At 40.0% G+C, this 21,762-nt stretch overlaps 1 protein-coding gene across 8 annotated transcripts in view; it reads right to left on the minus strand.

Moving 5' to 3' along the window:
• The window catches only part of MEIS2 (Meis homeobox 2), a 200,770-nt gene that overhangs the window by 6,021 nt on the left and 172,987 nt on the right, over window positions 1-21,762 (minus strand). The window lies entirely within an intron of this gene.

The following is a 21,762-nucleotide window of genomic DNA, read 5'->3' on the forward strand; positions in this document are numbered from 1 at the left end:
GCAGCTGGTCATAAATGGAGACCAGGCTCTGGCACTCGGCTTTCACAAGGTATTGTTAGGTCAGCAAAGCCATCAATTAGGCTGTCTGAAGTTTTATCACCAACACAGCAGTAATAAGTGCTGGCCAGAAAGACTTCTGCTCTTCGGCAACTCCTGCAGTTTAAGCCTGTAAAGTTAGGGGTCACTTAGAGGTCAGTGCCAGCTGGGGGCGGCCTTTCCAGTCTAAGCTGGGACACCCAGGGCAGGGATAAGGTAACTGCCAACCATAAACCCAGCCACCTTTCAACCCACTAGAAAGACAGAGCCTCAGGTACACATGGTTGATATTAGGGTCCAAGAAACATTTTCCAATCAGGTGGTGGCTGAATCACAGGAATGTAAAGGAGAAGCACTTATTTCGTATAGAAGCCTGGATCTAATTTTGCTGGAAATCCAAAAATAAGTGCCTACTTCATGTTACTTTAATGTTTAATAATGCCCATCAAATATTCATGTACAGAGTAAGATGATAAGAAATCTCCTTTATTTCTCCAAATTTAATAAAAACAAAACAATTTTCTACCATTTGCGAGTTATACCCCTGTCCCCACGCATTTAATGACATGCATGCCCCACACGCTTGAGCTGATGCACGGGCTGCATGTTTTCAGGGGGGACATGGAGGGAGGGGGAATGCCTAGCATATAGCTAGCTGTTCCTGCAAAATAAACCCACGGATGACGTTTCCCAGTACTCCCAGTTTCAAATCTTAAGTGCAGGGGGACTTCATGATTAATGAGTCTACATGGGGTCACAGGCAGGAACTGAAAACTCATTCTTTGAAATTAGCCAGGAAAATTCTAGTGCGTTGGCAGCTCTGCGCTCCTATGGCGTTAAAGTCCCTTCTGTGGAGGACAGCAGCCCACACCTGTTCAGGCCTCCTGTGGGCACTCTGGTGGGAATACAATTAGACTGAAGAAAAATAGCCTCTAGAAAACCAAAGGAGTCTTTTGCATATGGGGTTTGTTTGGCAAACAATGGACTTCTTTATTACTTAAGAAAGCGTAGCTCAGATTGTCAAGAAACATCACACCCCCTCAGGTTTGGGGAAGAAAGTGAGCTTATGAGAGGTGAAAACAAAAAGAGAGTGGAAACTGCGTATTTATTCCCACTGGGCACCTTAAGTGGTGCTGAGGAATATCTGACCAGATAGATCACAAAGCCTTCCAGAAGTATCCCTCAAATCAGAGAAGGAACTTAATGGCCTACTCTTTCCCTCACTGCTTTTACTGGGACCAAGGAGGACTGACCTGAGAGTTCCACCCCCAGAACTCTTTTCATCAGCTCAGGTTAAGACCAATTGAGATGCTCAGGAGAGGAGAAACCTTTCCTCTGCTCCTTGAAGTTTCTAATGGAGGACACACATGGCAGGGGTTTCACCTCTTTTTATGTGCTACTAATCCCGGTTTTGTTTTTTCCTATAGGCCAACTCTTTAGGTAAAATGAATTGCTATTTTTTCCCTTTTTAATTTCACCCTTTTACTCTTTTATTATTTACATCTGGAGGTTGTTCACTTATTTATGTCTTTCTCTCCAGTTCCCCCAAACACTCCCTTCCTCACAGAGCCGCAAGGCATCATGGTCCTTAGTTCTCAGCAGGAGAACTCCACACTGTCTTCAAACAAATAATTACTGGGAAGGTTAGAGGTTCACTCAAAGGTCATTTCTTTGGATACTAGTCAGAATGTTTACATTAGTAAAAAACGGGGTCATCTCAAAAGGTTGTTCAATGGGGGATCCACAACAATGCAGAACATTAAAAAAAGCAATCTGTGTGCTCTCAGGTCTTTATAGAAGGGCTGAACTTGGAAATGCCACTCCAGTGTTACATTTTCAACTAGTTACCATGGCATGGACTGGATGTTCACTAGCAGTTATGGTGATGGCCTTTCTTCACCCAGTTCTACTAAACAAATAGGCAGAGAAGCCTCTGAAGGTTTTCACTAGATCCTTTTACAAAGGGTCATAGAGATTTTGCTTTTTTCACTAGGGCTCCAGTTAGCCTCTCTGAGTTGTTGTTCTCAAACAATGTTTGTGATCTGTAGTGCTGTATCTTGCCAGATTCCTGATTCTACCACATTCTTTCAAATCACGCAGAATTTTAAAAACATATGGGCCCCAATTTTTCAGAAATCTCTTAACATACAACTCCTGCCAATTGTAAACTCCCCTGATCTTGGGATATCTTATAAACACCATAGATGTTACTATTAAGATTACCAATTAATGAGCTGACTGTAAGAACACTTTAACACTAAAAAATGAAATTACCCCACTGCACTGCTGATCCACAGGCCACTCTTAGAAAACACACCCATGTACATAAAATGAAGCCATTTAATTACAGATTTAAAAAATCAAATTAGGAGTAATTTTTATTTCTTTAATATCAGTAATGTGAAATTTCCAAATATGGTCTTTCCCCAAAATTACATAACATGAACATTTTTTCCACTTCCTCTGATCTATATTTTAAAATGAAGTTATTCAGCGCTCAAACAGTAAACAGAATATCAAGTTTTGATTCTACTTAAAATCTGAAGAGTCTAAGTTGAAAACAGACTGGTCTTCCATCTTTCAAGGTCCAAGCTCCATTCATATGGAAAAATGCAACTCACTGGTTCAAAGACAAAAGACATCTTAAAAGGCTCAAAAGGTTTCTTGGCTATTAAATGGGTCTTACAAAATAACATTTTGATGAGTTAAGTGTAAATGAATCAGACACATATGGATTAAGTTATCCTTGAATTTCACACGGGTTTAAAAACTAAGGGGAAAAGAGGGTGTTGGCAAAAACATTTTGGACTTTGCCAAACCCAAAACATTTGAAAAATTGCTGAAGACATCCAACTAACCAAAATGCAGCAAGCTGCACCCAACTTTAATGAAAACCCCCGCAAGTTATTTCCAATCCAAAGACTGTTAGGTTTTTCATCTGTATCTGATATTAAAAAATTCTCTAAGTTGTAATGTCATCCCAGAATGATTTTGAAGTTGAAGACATACACTTTTCTATTGGTACAAACTATTTCACCCGAAATCACAAAGTCTTCTTAGATAGCTCTTAAAAGCATTCTGAGGGTTGTACAACTTGCATGTAAAATATGCCATATATGATAAATGCCATAAATGTGCTAGCAAGCCTAGTGCCTTATCCAGATTTCACTTAACAAATATTTTTCATTAGCCTCATTGTGACTTTTTTTAAGGGCTAGAGATAATTCCATTAGTGACCCCTTAGGGAATGAGTACCCTAAAGTACACTAGTTCCATTGATTTATATTGAACACAAAGTTAGTATCCAGGCTCACGAAAGCTCTGGAGAGGATCTACTAAGACTATCGACTTTCTCATTAAATTTTACTAAAATAGAAAATGCATTAGTGTGTGTGATCCTTAAAAATTATACACTTAGATGGTTAGTTTAAAAATAACTTAATTATAGAAATAAATTCAATGACTTTCCAAGAATCATGAGGACTTTTTGAGTCAACTTAGAGTGAAAAAATATATATCTATATATTAAAAAGAATAAACCCAAGAGAGGAAACTATCATTGAAATCTCATCTTGTCTTGTTGGAGAGAGGTCTTCTGGAGACCTCTCCCACAACCCCACCTTAAGTCCCAACAAAAGAGCCAAACTTTTCTGCAACAAAATTCTGACGCGGTGATTTTTCTTTTAAAGTGTTTTCACTCCCCAGCATATTTCAGATTGATAGAAGAAGACTTAGGTGTCATTCCTGATAGTTGGTTGATTCCTTTTCCTTTCTCTTTCTCCCTCTTTTTCAATGGCTGATAAATCCCTCTTTCTGGTTCACTAACTTCATGCCCCACCTGGTAACCCATTCCTTTCGGCAGCATTCCTTTTGTTAGAAAGCGCAGGCTTCCGTGGAGTCAACTGGAAAGATGCCAGCCCTGAAACCCTCTGAGGGGGAATCAAGAATCCCCAGAACTGAAGCTTTTGCATGGTTTGGTCTGGTTAAGGAGGGGAGCTGAACTGCTGAAGAGGGATCCGATCAATTGGGAAGAGGTGTTATAGGCAGCTTGGTGACTGGGGACCTGTTAAAAAATGAAAAACCTCTGTTTCTCCACTTTCCCCAGCCGTGAGACTTCATCAGTGAAGGTGCTTATTCACAAAGCTTGCTACTGGTTGGGGTGTGCAGCAATGAAGCCTCAAGAGGGGCAAGTCAGTTATCAAGTTTCTTCATTTTTTTTCTTAGTTCACAAAGAAAGCATGTCTTTTTCTGTGTGTGGTTATGGCCAAGAGTGGGGCTTTCTCAATGAGATACATTGAAAAGGCTGAATCAGTGAATTAAGCAGGTTTAATGCCTTTGAATGTGTACCCTGACACACAGATGATTGAGTCATGTCTCAAACATAAGTTTTTCACAAGTGGCCAGATAAGTGGGTCTTTTTTCCCAGACAACTGTGAGCAAAGTATGGTAAACAAATGAGATCCATGGGCTACTTAGGGACACATTCATGGTTCATAATTAATTTCCCAGAGCTACAGCTTAATTTATAATTTGATAGATACTAGATTGGTCTACAGCTCTCAAAACACCATGAGCTAATACTTATAAATTTACAATATGAAAACATGATATTAATCTGGAATCACACACCTTTTGTAGCTTTATGAATAGGCCTTGAGCAGTGGAGTGTTTATGCTGACATGAAAGGCCCTGGGCAAAATTATCAAGTAGCTCATGCTTATCTTCTGATGACCTTCTAATGTGTTCTTTCAAAATTCTTTCTTTTATCTAATTCTTCCCTCAGGTTAAGAGGGTGCACATAGGTTCTTTACTAAAATACCCTACTTTGGGTAAACGCTTCTCAGTTATTGTTCCATATTCCAGACTTCTCTGTAGAGCAAAGTGATGAAGAGCATGGGCTCATTCCTTGTTGTGTCACCTTGGGCAAGTCTATGTAAACTTCTAAGCCTCAGTTTGATTCCTATCTATAAACTGGGGCAAGAGTTGGGCCCAGATTGTTTCTGAGGATTAAGGGAGATATTGCATGTAAAATCTTTGTGCCACAGTACCTGGCACACAGTAAGGGCTCGTTAAATGTTAGTTTACACTCAAAATGCATCTATCTCATGTCCCCTCCTAAAGAGCTCTGTTCTCTTATGGGCAATAATTCAGACTAGGTGCGTTATTATTAAACAAAGCCATGCTGAGTTGATAACGGGGTAATAATGTGCTGTACCCCTGCAGGTAGCATGTGTCCATGCCATGGAGTCTTCCCAGAGATTACAGCTAATACAAGTGTATAATGCCATGGTGGGGATTTTAGACACTGGAGTGGGCATCTCCTGGGGGGCTGGGTAGTGGGGCGAGCTATTTTGGAATCACTCTCTTAACGGTTCTCTAGATCCTTGCAACTCTGTGTTCCATGGACGAGCCACATCAACATCCCCTCAAGCTTGTTAGAACTGCAGAAATATAGTGGTCTCCACCCTGGCACTACTGAATCTGAATCAATATTCTAAAAGATTTCCAGGTGACACATGCATATTTAAGTTTGAGAGTTTCTGCTCTAGGTCACATACCAAATACGTGATCCAGTACTCTTACTAAGAATAGAAACTTGCAAAGATCAAATTGTAATCAAGAACCTTAGCTGTGAAAATGCACACACTATTCTCTTTAGTTATGTCAGATCTAAACAGTCCTTTAATCACTTGTCTTGGGCAACAAACAATTTATAATAATTTAATACATTTTACTCCATCAGTACCTCCTAAAGGAAAAGTTGGACCAATAAAGTGTTCTTGTGGAAATTGTTCTCTCTCAGGAATGGATAGCAGGAAAATGGTAGATTTCTATTTTTATTTCATGTAATTCTGATCTGTTTGAGTTTTTAATAATAAGTATGATTATTTTCATAATTAAAAAAGTGTTTAAAATGACCTGGAGAATTTGGCATCCTATTTGACTAAGGCATATACAGCCAACAGTAGAGACTCTTTAATAAAAGTATTTGAGAAATTCATCTAAGATAGGGAATTATCTTTTATTTTCTTTATAATACTGAGCAACAATAAACACTATTCCATAAGTATAATCACACCCAATGGCGCGTAACAAAACATCCCAGCAGGTTATGATTTTGAAGCACTGTTACTCTTCCAGAATGCTATCAGATTATTCATGTGTGGCTATTTATCATGTACTATAAAAGTGATCTTTCAAAGCTACTTGAAAGCAAGGGAGGAGAAAATACACAAAGATCCTTAGCTATTCATATCTAGGATCTATCCTCTTAAAGATAAAATACTAAGTCAATAGACATAAGTTGTATTATATTACCTCATCCTGTACATGATTTATTGCAGATGGAAATCAACTAGAAACTGAATTACTCTGAAAGTTTTACTACTGACATTAAAATTCCAGATCTGTATACCTACACTCCTAATAGTGCTTCTGAAAGCAATTCTTTACAGACACGGAAGATACATCTACAGCTTTGTTCGGCTCTATCGGCATAAAAAGCAGGAGTAATTGTTCTCAAAATTACCAATTATCAAGTACCTGTTCATCTATCTGAACACTACTGCCTGACTGGGCTTCAAAAACTCAACCAGTCACCTGACAATCAGTTTCACACATTTTAGCCAGTTCTCATCATGTTCCTAGCCATTTCGCGCTAACAGGAGAAGATCCCGACAAATCTAGTATCTCTTTAGCTTTCAACATCACCTTTGATTGGAGTATTAATTCTATATCCTACTTCTCAGTGGAAGCCACCTAAGCATTAACTTGCCAAAAATACACCAAGCTGTTTAGTAATTATGTATTAGCTATGTTTGAGGAGATCAAGGTGCACTTACATGCCCTATGCTATGGATATCTCTTTGATTAGCTTGTCATCTGCTCGGAAGAAGATGTAGGCGGATTCTCCCATACAGTCTAGCAGGCCAGCTGTTAGCTGCCTGTCAAGCCCTCAAGTGGACAAGTAGTCCAGGAGCAAAAATGTCACTCCTTTGATCTGGCAGGGAGCAGCTGCTGATTTATAGAGTAGGACTTTGTTCTTCCGTTCTATTTTACTTTCTTTCCTAAGGCAGAACCACAAAATCCAGGAGAAAAAAAAAGTGCCGTTGCCGGCAACATCAACAAGCTCTGACAATTGCAACAGGGTTTTTCTTGGCCCGAACAAAGCTCTCAGGCATCTCCTTTGACGCTCACCTTTCCCCCTCCTCTCCCCCTCTCCCCACCATTTTTTGCAATGCGGTAGTTATTGTTTAATTCAGCTTCTGTAAATGGAATGGACTGTGGCCAGCAAGCCTGGGGCATAAACACACCTGTATGAAAGGAGTCTTATTGTAGCAACCATCTACAAGCGAGCTCGCATGAACCACGTGTTCCTGAGTTGAGAAAGAATGCTCCATTTTTCCTGACAGCGAATTTTACTCTGAGTTTCTACTTTTGGTGCCACCAGCCTATGAGGACCACATTTGAACTGTTTCCTCTTCAACGGCATTACACCCTTTAAATCCAAGAGAAAAAGGGATTCGATTTTTTAAATCTGTGAGCAAACAGATCCATCAAAAATGTTTATTCACTGTCTATAATATCAATCATTAAGCCCTGAATTAAACAACATCCTGAAAAGCTTTTGCAAATGCAGTATCAAAAATGCCATAATGTTGATTTCGTTACCACTGATTTATACTGACACAGGCTTCCCTGAGTAATATATAAGGAAAAAAATCAACCACAAAATCTCCATAAGCCATATGCATCGCCTTGCTAAGAATTAAACTGGTTTCAAACGCATGATCCCATTCTCAGTGGATACATCTGTCACGTCAGAGATGTCCTGTCAACCAAGTGGAACAGGAAACAATGTGGCCTTGAGATAAACTGTGAGAAGTCATTAGCCATATGCATGTACGTATGTGTGTGTATACACGCACATACACATACATGTATGTATATGTATGTGTACACACACACACACACACACACACCAGGCAGGCAATAAACTTTGCAGAGATTAACACCTGGCTAAGTTTTTTGTTCTGCTGCTGCTGAAAGGAAGGGTAAGAAGGGTTATCAACTCTAGAATATTTAGACATATAACCACATAGGTCAAAGACAGAAACTTTGTAGGCAGTGGGAATGCTGAAAATGATGGAGAAAAGAAAAGCTGCTAAAAATCCTTGTTTTTCTGCCATCATGCCATGTTCTAGTGTTTGCTCTTTTCTCCCCTTTCTCACTTTCCAGGGCAAACAGACATTTTTCTCAGCCTCATTCCTTGCTTTATCCTATGTTCCCCAGGGGTCAGTCAACAGTTATTCAGCACCTACTGCCTCAATGTCTAGAGAACTGTCCTAGTAGAGCTTTCTCTGGGAGTGCATACGTATCCCAGGGAGAGACTGGGTTCTGGAGGGGAAAGGTGAGGGGGTAGGAAGGGCAGCAAGGTGTAGAGAACAGGGATTATGTAAGGCCTCTTTTCATCCTTTTTTGGTCCTAAAAACTTTAGAATGAGTAAGTATTAAGCTCCACAGTAATCTGTACATGTGTCACACACTGATAAATCTTCTACATTCTGTACCTAACAAAAGACAAGTTTAATAACAAAATATGACAAGATCATATATAATAAGAAATTATATATAATATGTAAGTATATAATTATATGACTGTGTCCATATTATTTAAAATTTAAAAAATGCAGTTCAAGCCTTTAAAGATTTTTACTCTTTGCAACCACAGAAACAAATTGAAAAGCACAATTTGAGAATACGTAATAATTACAAATCATAGCAGTCCACACTCAGTAAATAAGTGTGATGGAGTCAATTAGAGAAGTCAGATGACGGTTAATCACTGGATTCTTGGAGGAGGGAAGTTGGACCAGATTAAAAGCGTATAGATTATTGGGAAGGAAGGAAATAAGGAAATGGTGTGTGTGAAGACACCGAGGCAGATCAGGCTGTGCTCATGGGAGGGTGCAGGAACTGAATTCAGACAGGCTCCTGGTTTTGGTCTGGAACACATGGCCACAGTTAATAGACAAGCTGGTGAAGGAGTTTTTATTTTTCCAGCTTTATTGAGTTGTAATTGATACGTAACACTGTGTAAGTTTGATATATAAGACTGTGTAAGCTTAAGGTATACGACGTGTTGATTTGACACATTTATATATTACAAAATGATTAGCACTAGCTAACACCTCCATCACATCACGTAATTATCATTTCTTTTTCATGGTGAGAACATTTAATATCTATTCTCTTGGCCACTTTCAAGTACATGATACGAGACTGTTAATTATCATCACCAGGCTTTGCATTAGATTCCCAGAACTTATTCATCTTCTAACTGGAAGTCTGTATCCTTTAACCAACATCTCCCCATTTCCCCCACCCGGGTGGAAGTTCTTGAGTAACAAACTGAACCTCTGAAATTCCTGAAGAGTGGAATGATGAAATATGGTGCTTGAGGAAGATGTATTTCTGAGAGCTATGTATGAGTTGATGAGAAGCTAGAAGCTAAACGGTAGGAAGCTATTCTAATCCAAGCAGAAGAGAGAAATAAAGTGAACTCAGACTAAGATGGTAGAAATACAAAAGAAGTAGGCCATGTGGCTTGGTGAACTGCTGATGAATTGTGCTTAGCTGGCAAAGAAAAGATACAAATATAAACGATATTAAAAGGATAAACCTGAGAATCTATGTCTGGTATGCTATGGTATACACTTGATGAAAATTGGAAATTTCGGAGGAATTCCTACTTGTTGAGATGAGAAGAGGCAAACCCAGCTTTCCAGATGTTGCCTTTGAGTTGACAGTGGAACTTTCAGGCTGACAAGCTAGTCAGGCCACTCAAGACAAAGGACAAAAGAAGAGTGAAAGTCTAGAAAGAAGCGACTTTAACTTCAAACCCCTCTCATCTCCTCAGATCTCCAAAACTAGATGAATATTTCAGGCTGTGGCAACAAGTATAATAAACTGCCTAACTACTTCCAAAAGAATTACTTCCTCTTCATAGATCCTGCAGATTTTACCAAGTCCTTTATCTAACAATGGCTGGTCAAGTTAATTGTCAGTAAAAACCTTTATTCCTGTTAGGTCCAGCTTGCTTTTTCTTTTAATTCTGAGATAATTTGTGTGACTGGATTTAGAGGGCAATGGTAATAATGTACTGTGTACTGCTAAACAAATTGTGTTTCACTTCATATTTTATGGAAGTTCCAAAAGAGTTTTAAAGATTGGAGATAGGAAAAATATACGGGAGACTGTTTGTTTTTAAGACAATTAAGGGTGGGTTTTCTCCAGGTAGTGACAACTAATTTAGAAGAGAATTGATAGGACAAAGTGTTACATTGAAAAGGGACTCCATTAAGTGTGATGGCTTCCAAATTGTGTCCTCCTTTCAAACAGTATTTTTCTTTTTAAACGGGCTTTTAAAGTGAAAACTATAGCACTTCACCCAAAATGGTGTGGAAACAAATGGTTCTCAAGTGTCTATTCTTCAACTCAGGCCAAGCCATCCCAACACCAGCAATCTACAGCCACTTGGTGTTTGGAGGGAAGGGGCTTGCATGAGAATGTCCCCGTGGCCCTTTCATTTGTCTGTGGGGTTCCTTTTTCTAAAGCAGCAGGGGAGACCTCAGAGACCAGCGTGGCATGCCAGGAGTGTTTGGATGGGCCAGCCTCTTATCCTTCTTCCAACTCTCCTGCTGGTTTAAAAGAAAGAATGTGGCAGAAGACACAGGAGGAAAGTGGCAACATTCTTAGGGCCCTTTATCAATACCACTGCTTTCTTTAAATTGTAGCTTGGTCTCTTGTTTGAGAGGCTGAGATTTTAGCACTTTTAAAGGGAACCATAAGTGAGAAATCTCCTAGGTGTTAAGCTTTAGAGTGGCTTCAACCCAAAATAAGAAAAAAAAAATGAGATTAAAACACAGAAAGTCAAGTAATATTAAGAAAAAGATCCAACAAACAAAATATCATAAATATGCATATATGGTACAGTCTTTCTGTTTAAACCAAATGGTATTTAACCAGTTTATACTGGCATCTAGTCCAGGTGCCAAAGGGGGAAAAATCGAAGATTTAAAAAATTTCAAGGTCACTTCAAACAAACTATAGTTCTAACAGCTATACATCTAACAAAAATCTTTAAAAATTATTATGAAAACATATCCCATTACGTCAAGAGGCAAAGCAATCTATTCATAACATATGATTTAATGTTTTCACATTTATGATGATCAGACATCAAAGACCAAATTCCAAATAAAATTTCTTCACTGCCTTTTCTTAATAACGAATTAAACATCTTTTACTTTGATTTGCAGCTGGGTAGCATTCTGTATCTTCTTCAGAGATGTTATATGCAGTCTTTCCAATGTGACGGTATTATTACCCACAAAATTTTTAGCATCATCCCGTAATCATAAAAGACATAAAATATATCTTTATAAATCACAAGAGACTCAGCAAACCAGCAGTTATGCCACAGCTGCTTTAATCCTTAAATATTTTAGCTTTAGAGGGTTAGTGGATTTCTTTCCCCTGATTTGCAGAGAAATAAAGACATCAACTTTTGATCCCTGTGTTCCAGACAAAGCTATAGTCTCCAAAAGACAAAGAAGCAAACACTTTGTACTGCAATTTGAAAGGATCTTTTTTTTTGCATATTCACATTTCACATCTATCAGAATTTCCTAAAGTGGCTTACTATTAGAAATAGAAAGGCTTCCCTGGTGGCGCAGTGGTTGAGAATCTGCCTGCCAATGCAGGGGACACGGGTTCGAGCCCCGATCTGGGAAGATCCCACATGCCGCGGAGCAACTGGGCCTGTGAGCCACAACTACTGAGCCTGCATGTCTGGAGCCTGTGCTCCGCAACAAGAGAGGCCGCGACAGTGAGAGGCCCGCGCACCGCGATGAAGAGTGGCCCCCGCTCGCCGCAACTGGAGAAAGCCCTGGCACAGAAACGAAGGCCCAACACAGCCAATAAATAAATTTATATTTAAAAAAAAAAATGTTTAAAAAAAAAGTAGAAATGATAGCATTTGAATGATCTCCATTTTCACAGTAAAGATAAAGTAACGTAAAAATAATTTAATTTACAAATTGGTTTAACTGCTATACAGTAATGTACATATAAACAAAAGGCAATTAATAAGTATAAAGTTAATATGCTAACATGCTAGGAACACACTATTTCTTCGGTCTGGGATGGCCTTTCTCCCATGGCTATCTGGTCAACACACCCTTCAAAATTCTTATCAGAGAACAGCTTTTGGAGGTAACTTCTCTGATTCCACAGTTTGAATAAGAAGCACTTCTTCAGTCAGTAGCACTTATAGCTCACAGGCCCATCACAGCATTTATTCAATACTATAATCACAATTTACGTGTCCAGCTTCCCACCAGGTAGCCCTAGAAAGCAGAACCACATCTTAATTCTATGTTATAGAGAGTGTGTCAAGCATGCAGTACATCCTCAATAAAATGTATAGTGAATGAATAACTAAATGGCTGAATGAAAACAAGGTTCCTACGTCTCGGAAATAATGTTGAATTGAGAATGGAAGAGCCCAGAGGGATTTTCTTGTCCTCACTTTGCAAGTGGCTGAATAGCTGAAACCCTGACGAAATAATATTCCCTAGAATAGGGCAGAGCTAATATGGGAAATAACTCTGGCTTCCTGGCTCTGTGTAGTTATCTTTGCACTCAAAAACCACTAAAGATACAGACTAGAGGCATTAGCTGAAAGGTGTGAATCCATCTGGGCATTAGAGATGCCAGGCAAGTCTTGTGTACAGGGTTGAAGGAAGAGAAGGACTTGACTTGGCATAAAGTGGGCACCAGACTTTTCTAGGCTGGTGAACATTGGGGCATGATAAGTCCAGTTGACTGAGAGAAGAGAATAAGCTGGGAGTACTGGGAACTGAGGTCAATGAAGTATTCTGGGGTGTGTGTGTGTGTGTGTGTGTGTGCGTGTCTGTATGTGTGTGTGCACGCACGTGTGTGTATTTGGGGACAGAGGAATAGTGAGTAGAAAGTGAAGGAGTAAGGTTTGTGAGATGGAGAAAGGAAAGAAGAATAGAAAACTTTCTTAAAATATTTTTTTCTCATTATATCTTTCTAAGGAAGTTTTCCCAAATTGTGCTCTGAAGGACACTGGTGTCAATAGGTGTTCCTCCAAAACAAAGGTGGTAGGTCAAAGTGTGGTAGGGAAACAGCACTAAGTGAAACAAAGTAAAGATGTGTTCTTTGCTGCAAGCTTTGTCACAGCTTTTAAGAGCTTTTTAATAGGCTAACAGCTTTTAATAGGCTAATATTATGAATCTCTAAGAGGGAATAATGGTACCAATCAATTCTTAAGTGTAGTTATTAAGATTTTGAGGGGCACTAGGGTTCCAAGGATTTGAAGAAAAATGAAGCAGTGTTTTTTTAACCGAAATTGTATTTTTAAATCATTTATCTATTTGAAAATAGGATTTCCATGTTCCTACTTCCCCAAGTCAGACTCAGAGATAGAGAATCATTTGAAGGGCTCTTGTTTTATATATTACCTGTTCACAATACCCCCTCCCAAGATTATTATAAAACCTGACTACTCCATTGCCCTTTGACCCCCAAAAATGTGCAGGCTGAAAATGTTCTCTAGAATTTCTCTATCTCAAAGGTAGTTTGATCATTAGAAGATGATGTTAGGCTGGGATGTCTTCTCTAACCTTTCCCTTTTGCTACTTTTCTCATATTTTCTTACTCAAAGAAATATTTTTAAAAAAACAACAACTAGGGCTTCCCTGGTGGCGCAGTGGTTGAGAGTCCGCCTGCTGATGCAGGGGACACGGGTTCGTGCCCCGGTCTGGGAAGATCCCACATGCCTCGGAGCGGCTGGGCCCGTGAGCCATGGCCGCTGAGCCTGCGCGTCCGGAGCCTGTGCTCCGCAACGGGAGAGGCCACAACAGTGAGAGGCCCGCGTACAGCAAAAAAAAAAAAAAAAAAAAAAAAACAACAACTATCATTGGGTATTTTGCTATGTGTGCCTAAAATTTATGCTTCAAAAATGATTCAGAAACTGAAGACTAATCTTAAATCTGGAGTTTTTTTTTTTTTTTCTTTTTGGCAACACCCTCTGCATCTTTCATTAATCAGAACTAAAATTGGGCTGTGGCCATCTAACTTTAGCATGTCTATTACATGTGTTAGAGACTTCTGTGTACGGAGGGTGGGAGATGGGGAGGAGAGAGACAGAGGCAGAGACAAGATGGTGAGGGGAGCATGACATTAAGGAAAGGAAGAAATGAGAAGGGAAAAGAGACAGGAAAAGAGGAAGCGCTGCTTTGGATAAAGTACATCAATGCACATCCAGCTTCTCCCTCCCCCCCCCTCCCCTCCCCCCCCCAGCCCCTGCCAATCCTGCTTTCTTGTTTACAGAGTGTACACGTACAAAATCAGCTTTTACTTGTAACTGTGTTAAACACCACCTGCCTGCCCTCTGAACCTCGCTGTCCCAGGATGAGGTCAGCCCGGTGAAGGGCTCCAGTTCTATAAGCAATCCTGTCATTCAGGCTAACAGCAGTGATTCGCTCACAGGGGGCAAAAATGACTCAATTGTTGGGCTTATTGAACTCCAGGGAGCACAGCTACTCTATCATTACCATGGAGTGCAAACACCCTGAGCTCTGTTTTGGTCCACTTAAAATTGCTATTTGCTGTGAAGGATTGGCAAAGCAATTCTTAAAATGATGGGGGTGAAAGTAAGGCGAGTGCCATTATGGGCTTTTCCTTCCGTTTAAGCAGAAGTAAGCAGTACAGGACTCGTTCTGAGCCTGACCCACTTATTTAACCTTTTGTTCACTTTGCTGTATTAACATATATTAACTGGCTATATAAGCCCTGGGGGGGATAACCACCTCATGACCAAATTACAGTTCCGTTTTCATGGGTAACCTCTCCTTGGGTGGAAATTAAACCCCAACAGAAATACATTGTAGGTCCACACAGAACTGAGGAGGGATGCCCTCAAACAAATGCTGAATGCCAGTCCTGCAAAGACCAGAGCAACCACAGAGAGGTTGGGTAAATTATACACTAGAGGAACTATTTGAAAAACCAAATAAATTTAATTAAATAAGTTACAAAATTATCTTCCCGTCTCTTATCTACTCCCCTTGGTTAATATCCATGACATACTGATGTTGCATAATTGCTCTTACGGAATGCTGCAGCTCAGAGCCATAATGAGCTGCCTTTGCACAAAGGCAGCAAAAGTGGTTTCCCTACAGAGTTATCTTCTCAATTATTTATACTTGCAACACTTTCACATAATAGCAGTTTTAAAATCAAACAAACAAAGCAAACCGTACAATAAACGAAGGAGACAAGAAGGTACAGGGACCTTTGCTTTCTTTTTTGAACACCAGAAGGGAGAGGCAGGCCATATAGAGCCAGCTGAATTTGGTTCCTCGAAAAGTCTCAGGGGCCCTGCGACCAGATGACATCAAAGCATTTGAGACTGCCACCTTGGTGAAGGATTAGACATGCTCCGCATACCTACCTTGCGTTTAATCTGTCATATCCAAATATATAAAGGAATGCAAACTTAATTTTTACCTTTTACAAATTGGTCTTTGAAAATTCCTAACCAGAAGACTTGACCCCCACTCCCAACTCCGGAAAAAAAAAGGTGCTAAACTGTCAAAACGATGTCAATGTACACAGAGAATGGCTGTGTGTGTCACAGTGGTCCCCCAGGCAGCAGAGGGGCTGGCCAGTTTTTACGGTGCTTGTTTCCACTGTCCACACCTGCCTTTGGTTAATCACTCAAAAACTTAACAATCAAAAGAGAAAAAGCTACTTTGTACTTCTATTAAATACGGATATACTTAAACATTATGGTAAAATTATAATATTATTTCTAATATTTAATTGTGGAATCTCTTTGAAATGAACTGTTACTGCTGCCATCAAGTTCCAACTTATTTTGTTCTTAGCACTCAGCTTGGTTGCCTCTTCAGAGTAGATGTTCAATGTTAGCCTGGTTATTTTCCCAAGTTAATCTACAGATGTGCTTGAAGAGCTTATATTTTAAGAAATTAAAAGCGAACTTTCAACAAGACATACATTTTGGATCTGCATAAAATCTGTATTTTGTTTAAGATTCTCCATTAACAAGCATAGGTTCTAGCCTTTTAGGAGGAAGTTAGTTACCGTCTTTACTTAAAGAGTTATTCCTCATCAAATGATGGCCAGTCATGTACCTGTGATTAAAGATATTCACTATCAATGCCAGTGAAACACAGCTTTTTATATCACCTACCAGCCAGATCCAAAGAACAAACTGTTAAAGCAACTATTTCCTTAAAGTCCTGCAGAGAAAGATTATAAAGACACGGTAAAAATAGTAATTTAAAAAACCTGAAAATTTGTCTCTTGCGATATGCCAATATGCACACACATTGAATTCACACACACACACACACACACACACACACGCACGCACATACATACACTTGCTTTTCATTAACGCACCTTACGTGCCTTGTGACTTTAAATCTCTCTTGTCTTGACACAGTTAAAAAAAAAATTAAGATTTTTTTTTCCCCAAGTACACAGGTACTACTGTGAAAGATCAGAAGGAAAAAAATATACCATGCTGAAAGGAAATCAGACCATGATCCATAACCTGTCTGAGGACAGGCTGTGGATGGGGTCATCAGAGGGAAGCAGTTGGGACTGAGCTGGGATCCACTACCTTGTGTTGCTCCACTCCCGGGAATCCAATGAACTGCATATCATACTGTGGGCCATACAGTATGATACTGCTGCTTCTTATACCTCCTCTTAGCCATGGAGAGCTAGGAATGAACTGTATTTTGTTGGCTACTTCCTTTCTTTCTGCCACTCTTACCTCCAGGGTCAAATCATGTGGTAGTGTGGTGGGAGCTGAAAGGTTGTGGACCCAATTCTACTTCTCAATATAAAACTACACCCTACCATTTCACCTTCTAGCAGCAGTAGACACCTTCACCTGAAAAATGATCTTTCCAGGTGTGTGCACGTGTGGTTATGGGCTGGACAAGGATAAAGGGTAATACATGGAGAATGCAGATGATGGTAAGAAAACTCTTGTGCCAGAAGATTAAAAACACAACCTTGCTGTGGTCAAAGATAAATCTGAGTGAACTCTGATGTACCGCAAATATAGCCTATGCCATTCACAACATATTTTTCCAAGACACTGATGCAATAACTAATATTCGATTAATCATTATGTGAAAGATTAGTTAAACGTTGACGTCTAGAAGAGAGTCGGGTAGTTTTGGGTTTTTCAAATATGGGTAAGTCTGAAGGGAAGTCTCAGATTCTGTGAACAGACTCCAGTTCATCTGAAAAGCACTCCCTCTGGCAGTCAAAAGCAATTTAAAGGTCAGTAGATTATGGGTGGAAGTGAACTGGTTTGGAGAGTAAAACCAAAAGCTGACTGGGGTGAGCGGATATGACTTTCATCCCTGTGAGGGCTCCCACTGATGGGATCAGAAGTTGCTATCAGTGTCTTGAGTGCAGTAATATTTCAGGGCCCTCAATTCCCAAACACGATAGGTGCGTAAGAAACGTTAACCTCGATTTTTTTCCAGCTTTCCTCAACCGCCGTTAACAGCCTCTCTCTTAGTAGAGCAGCCAATTAACCAAGCATTAAAAAAAAACCCACAAATCTATATCAATAGCTTTGCACACAAAAAGGAAGATGTGTGAAGTAAACACTTAATCATTGCTGTAAGTGATCTGATCCAGGATGTCTAACAGCCAAATAAATTGAAACAGGCTATGGGTGAAAAGACTAATTAAAAAAAAAATCAGAAGAAATAACATATTTCTCTCCTTTCCTTTAAGCATCCCGTATATTTGCTTTTATGTTGTAGTTCACAGTAACCGGCCTTCAGCTTACCCTTGACTAGTGGCAGATCCGATAAGGGGTTGGCACACATATATTGAACCTGGTTTACAAATCGTTTTGCAACTTCTCTTCCCAGATAAACATAACCCAGTACAACTTCTGAGAAAAAAAAAAATTGTGTTTACTTGTCCTGTGCTTAAGGATTTTTTTCTTCTAAATGTTCCCTCAGGATGCTGGCTTGCAACCTAGAAAAAGCTTGGATTTCAGCTTCAGTCTCCAAGGTATTCTACAGTTCAGCTGGGCTGTGAGCTAGGAGGGAAGCTCTCTACCTTGCTGATTTAATTAACAGGATTCTTTTCATTATTATGGGGATTTAGTTTCTCCTTGCCTTTCAGTGTTTGTGAAACACTGATTTATGTTTTATATTTTGAAGGAAGATTTATTGTTCTTTGACAGCTGAGGCTTGGTAAATTCCTGGCATTGAAGGGACCCCAGGGAGGTGTCACAGTTGCCCTGCCCTGCCCACCTATACTCTGTCATCTCAAGGGCACCCCTCCAGAAGTGAGAAGAGCCATCAGCTGTTCAGTGCCCATCCCACTTCTCCTCCCTTAGATAATTACGCCAGCAGGGGTTGGCCTGTTCCCATTTATGAATGGTGGTATTGGTAGGTTGATCAGCAAGCGTGAATCACCGATTCATTTATGTGAAGCAAACAGTCCATGAATCTTTGGGCTGGATCTAATCTCTTGATCAAATGGAGCCCATTGAATTAAGTGGTCGGCTGTGCTGTACTTATTACGATGACCATGGCTGAAGCAAGGGCAAATTTTCTAAATATGACAATATTTATTTATCAAAAAACAAAATATATTCGAAGTTAGTACTATGGAAAATCTGGCAGGGAGGGTCATCTTGATTCTGTTGGATCATCACTCTTCTAAACGACAGAGTCCATCGAATTCTGACTTAGAGAAAAAGTCAAACATTTAATGAAAACTCTGGAAGACTCATAGCAAATTTATATTTTGGGTGAAAAGTGTCACTTAACGCCCATGATTTGATTACAATCAAAATCTCAGGGCTTCATAATTCACCTTCACTCATATTACTATGATTAGAAATTATTGAGCTAGGCACTAAAGTGAGCGCATACAAGTATCCTCTTATTTAATTCTCATGAAAACCTACTGAAGCAGGTACTATTATTAGCATTCCCATTTTCTGGTTAAGAAACTGAGATTTGGCAAAATCTAATAACGAGCCTAAGGTCACATTGTTAGTAAGCGGCAAAGGTGGGACTCAAATCCAGTCCTTTCTGACTTAATATGTTCTTCATGGATATGTTATGCTGCCTCCAGGGTGTATAATACTGATTGTCAAAAGAAGGTGTTATAGGCTGAACTGTGTCATCCCCTAAATTTATATGTTAAACTCCCAATCCCAGAATGTAACTGCATTTGGAGATAAGGTGTTTAAAGAGGTGAGTTAAAGTGAAGCCATTAGGGAGGGAGCGGACACCAATATGACCCACGTCCTTATAAGAAGAGGAGGAGGCACCTGGGATGCAGGAGCTCCAAGGAAAGACCATGTGAGGACACGATGAGAAGGCTGCACCTGCAAGCCAAGGAGAGAGGCCCCTGAAAAAACCAAACCTGACGACACCTTGATCTTGGACTTCCAGGCTCCAGAACTGTTAGAAAATACATTTCTGTTGTTTAAGCCACCCAGTCTGTGGTATTTTATTAGGGCTGCCCCTGGGAAACTAATGCAAAAGGTAACATGGAAACAGGAGCTGGAAGAAAAGCAAAAGCAAATTTTTGCTTTGAAAACATGGTCACTTCCTCTGCATACCCACTGGAGACACCCTACCCTTGATGGCATGAGCTCCTGTCAACCTTCCACACACACTACCGTGAGCCCTTGTTTCCGTTATTAAGAGAGTGAACGCTGGAGAATGCACATGGGATGGCTAAAGCACTTGGGACAGAGTCAGGAAAAGTGTGCCACTTTATGGGTGAGAAAGGCCGTGTTGTTCCATCAGAGAAGGGAAAAGGAAGAAGGCTGGTGACGCAGGTGGAGATGGTTCTGGAGTTATCGAAAGGATCTACCTGAGCATAGCCTCGCCACCCCCAACACAACTGGGGGCTAGCAAGTTAGGAGTATTTAGGGTTACTCTTCTTGTCTTCTCAGGAGGGGTCAGCAGCTGAAACATCTCCCGAGAACCAGGTAGCATCTTTTTTTTTTTTTAATTAATTAATTTAATTTATTTATTTTTGGCTGCGTTGGGTCTTTGTTGCTGTGTGCGAGCTTTCTCTAGTTGTGGCTTGCAGGCTCCAGAGCGCAGGCTCAGTAGTTGTGGCACGTGGGCTTAGTTGCTCCGCAGCATATGGGATCCTCCCGGACCAGGGCTCGAACCCACGTCCCCTGTATTGGCAGGCGGATTCCCAACCACTGCACCACCAGGGAAGTCCCCAGGTAGTATCTTGATAACAGCCCGATCATGATCTTGTTTAGTTCTAACAGACCCTTTATCTGATATTCTCCCATTCAGGCAGGAAAATGGAGCCAATGTTTAGACCAAACATAAAATGGAGCCTTGGAAACTATTTTGAGTTCTAGACCAGAACTTTTGTCTTAATCTAGATTTATAAGCCAATAGGTTCTAAGGGAGCACAAAGGAAAAATATAGAAAAAAACATCTAATTCCACAGTGGTTAGCATTTCAATTTTTTTTTTTTTTAATCAAGAAAAATGAGTGTGGGGATGTGGTCCAACTGGTGGAGAAAAAAAATACACTAAAATGAGCTTTCATTCCTGATTCAACAAATCCAAGCTAATTTTCTCATTCATCAGTTCTGCAGGGTTATATGAGATTTATTCTTTCAAAATTTGAATTATCTTTGTTTATTCAGTGTCTATCAAGAGCCCGAAATTCAGAGAGTAGCTCTGTCCTCACAATTCAGGCTTCATAAGTTTCCTCACAAAGTATCCTCTGCAGATTTTAATCTTCAACCACACTCTAGGGAAACACTTGGGTGAAATGTCACCTGGGGCCACCAAATGATCACCACACTGAACATAACCTAAAAGAGTTTGGGGTCAACGAAAGAAGGAAGCCAGAGAACACTGGCTTCCTTGTTTCACTGAAGAAAATGAACACAATGGCGAGGAGTCTGTGCCATAGACATGCATAGGATTTCTTTACACATGGGGAAGAGTTGCACAACAGAGGCCTCCCCTTGCCTTTCTCATCTCTACATCACCTACAGCGAATCCCATTCCCGTTATTCACATGGTATATTCTCCCTCTGAACAGTCTCCTGACTGTCCTGTTTCATCTCCTTCCTCTTATTAATAGTCTTTGATTGCTTGTAGAAATATTGAAGAAACAATGCTTGATCCCGTGAATAAAGTTTTATTCAGGTTCTGCGGCCTAATTGGCATTGCACTGAGAGCCTTACGGGGAACCCGTATGAGAAGCCACATTTGCCAAGTGAAAAAAAGCACTAGATTTGGGATTAATTTCATGCCCCAAGGATCTCCTAATTTAATTGGACAAACAAGATGATACACCTATCCGTCAACATGTTAAATTTGATGTGATGAGAGAAACAGCACAACTTAATGGAAAGGGCACGGATTTTTAGAGGCCTGGGTTTGAATCCTGACTGTATCACTACTCTGTGGTCTGGGACACGTTCTTTAACTTTTCTGTGTCGTAATCTCCTCAAGTGTAAGATGAGAATAAATTATATGACCTACTTGAAAGGGTTGCCCTGAAGATGAAATGTATTGGAAAGGCATCAGAACATCATCTGAGAATTACACAAAAAAATTTAAGTC

The sequence above is a fragment of the Phocoena phocoena genome, chromosome 2, assembly GCF_963924675.1.
Source record: "Phocoena phocoena chromosome 2, mPhoPho1.1, whole genome shotgun sequence".
NCBI lineage: Eukaryota > Metazoa > Chordata > Mammalia > Artiodactyla > Phocoenidae > Phocoena > Phocoena phocoena.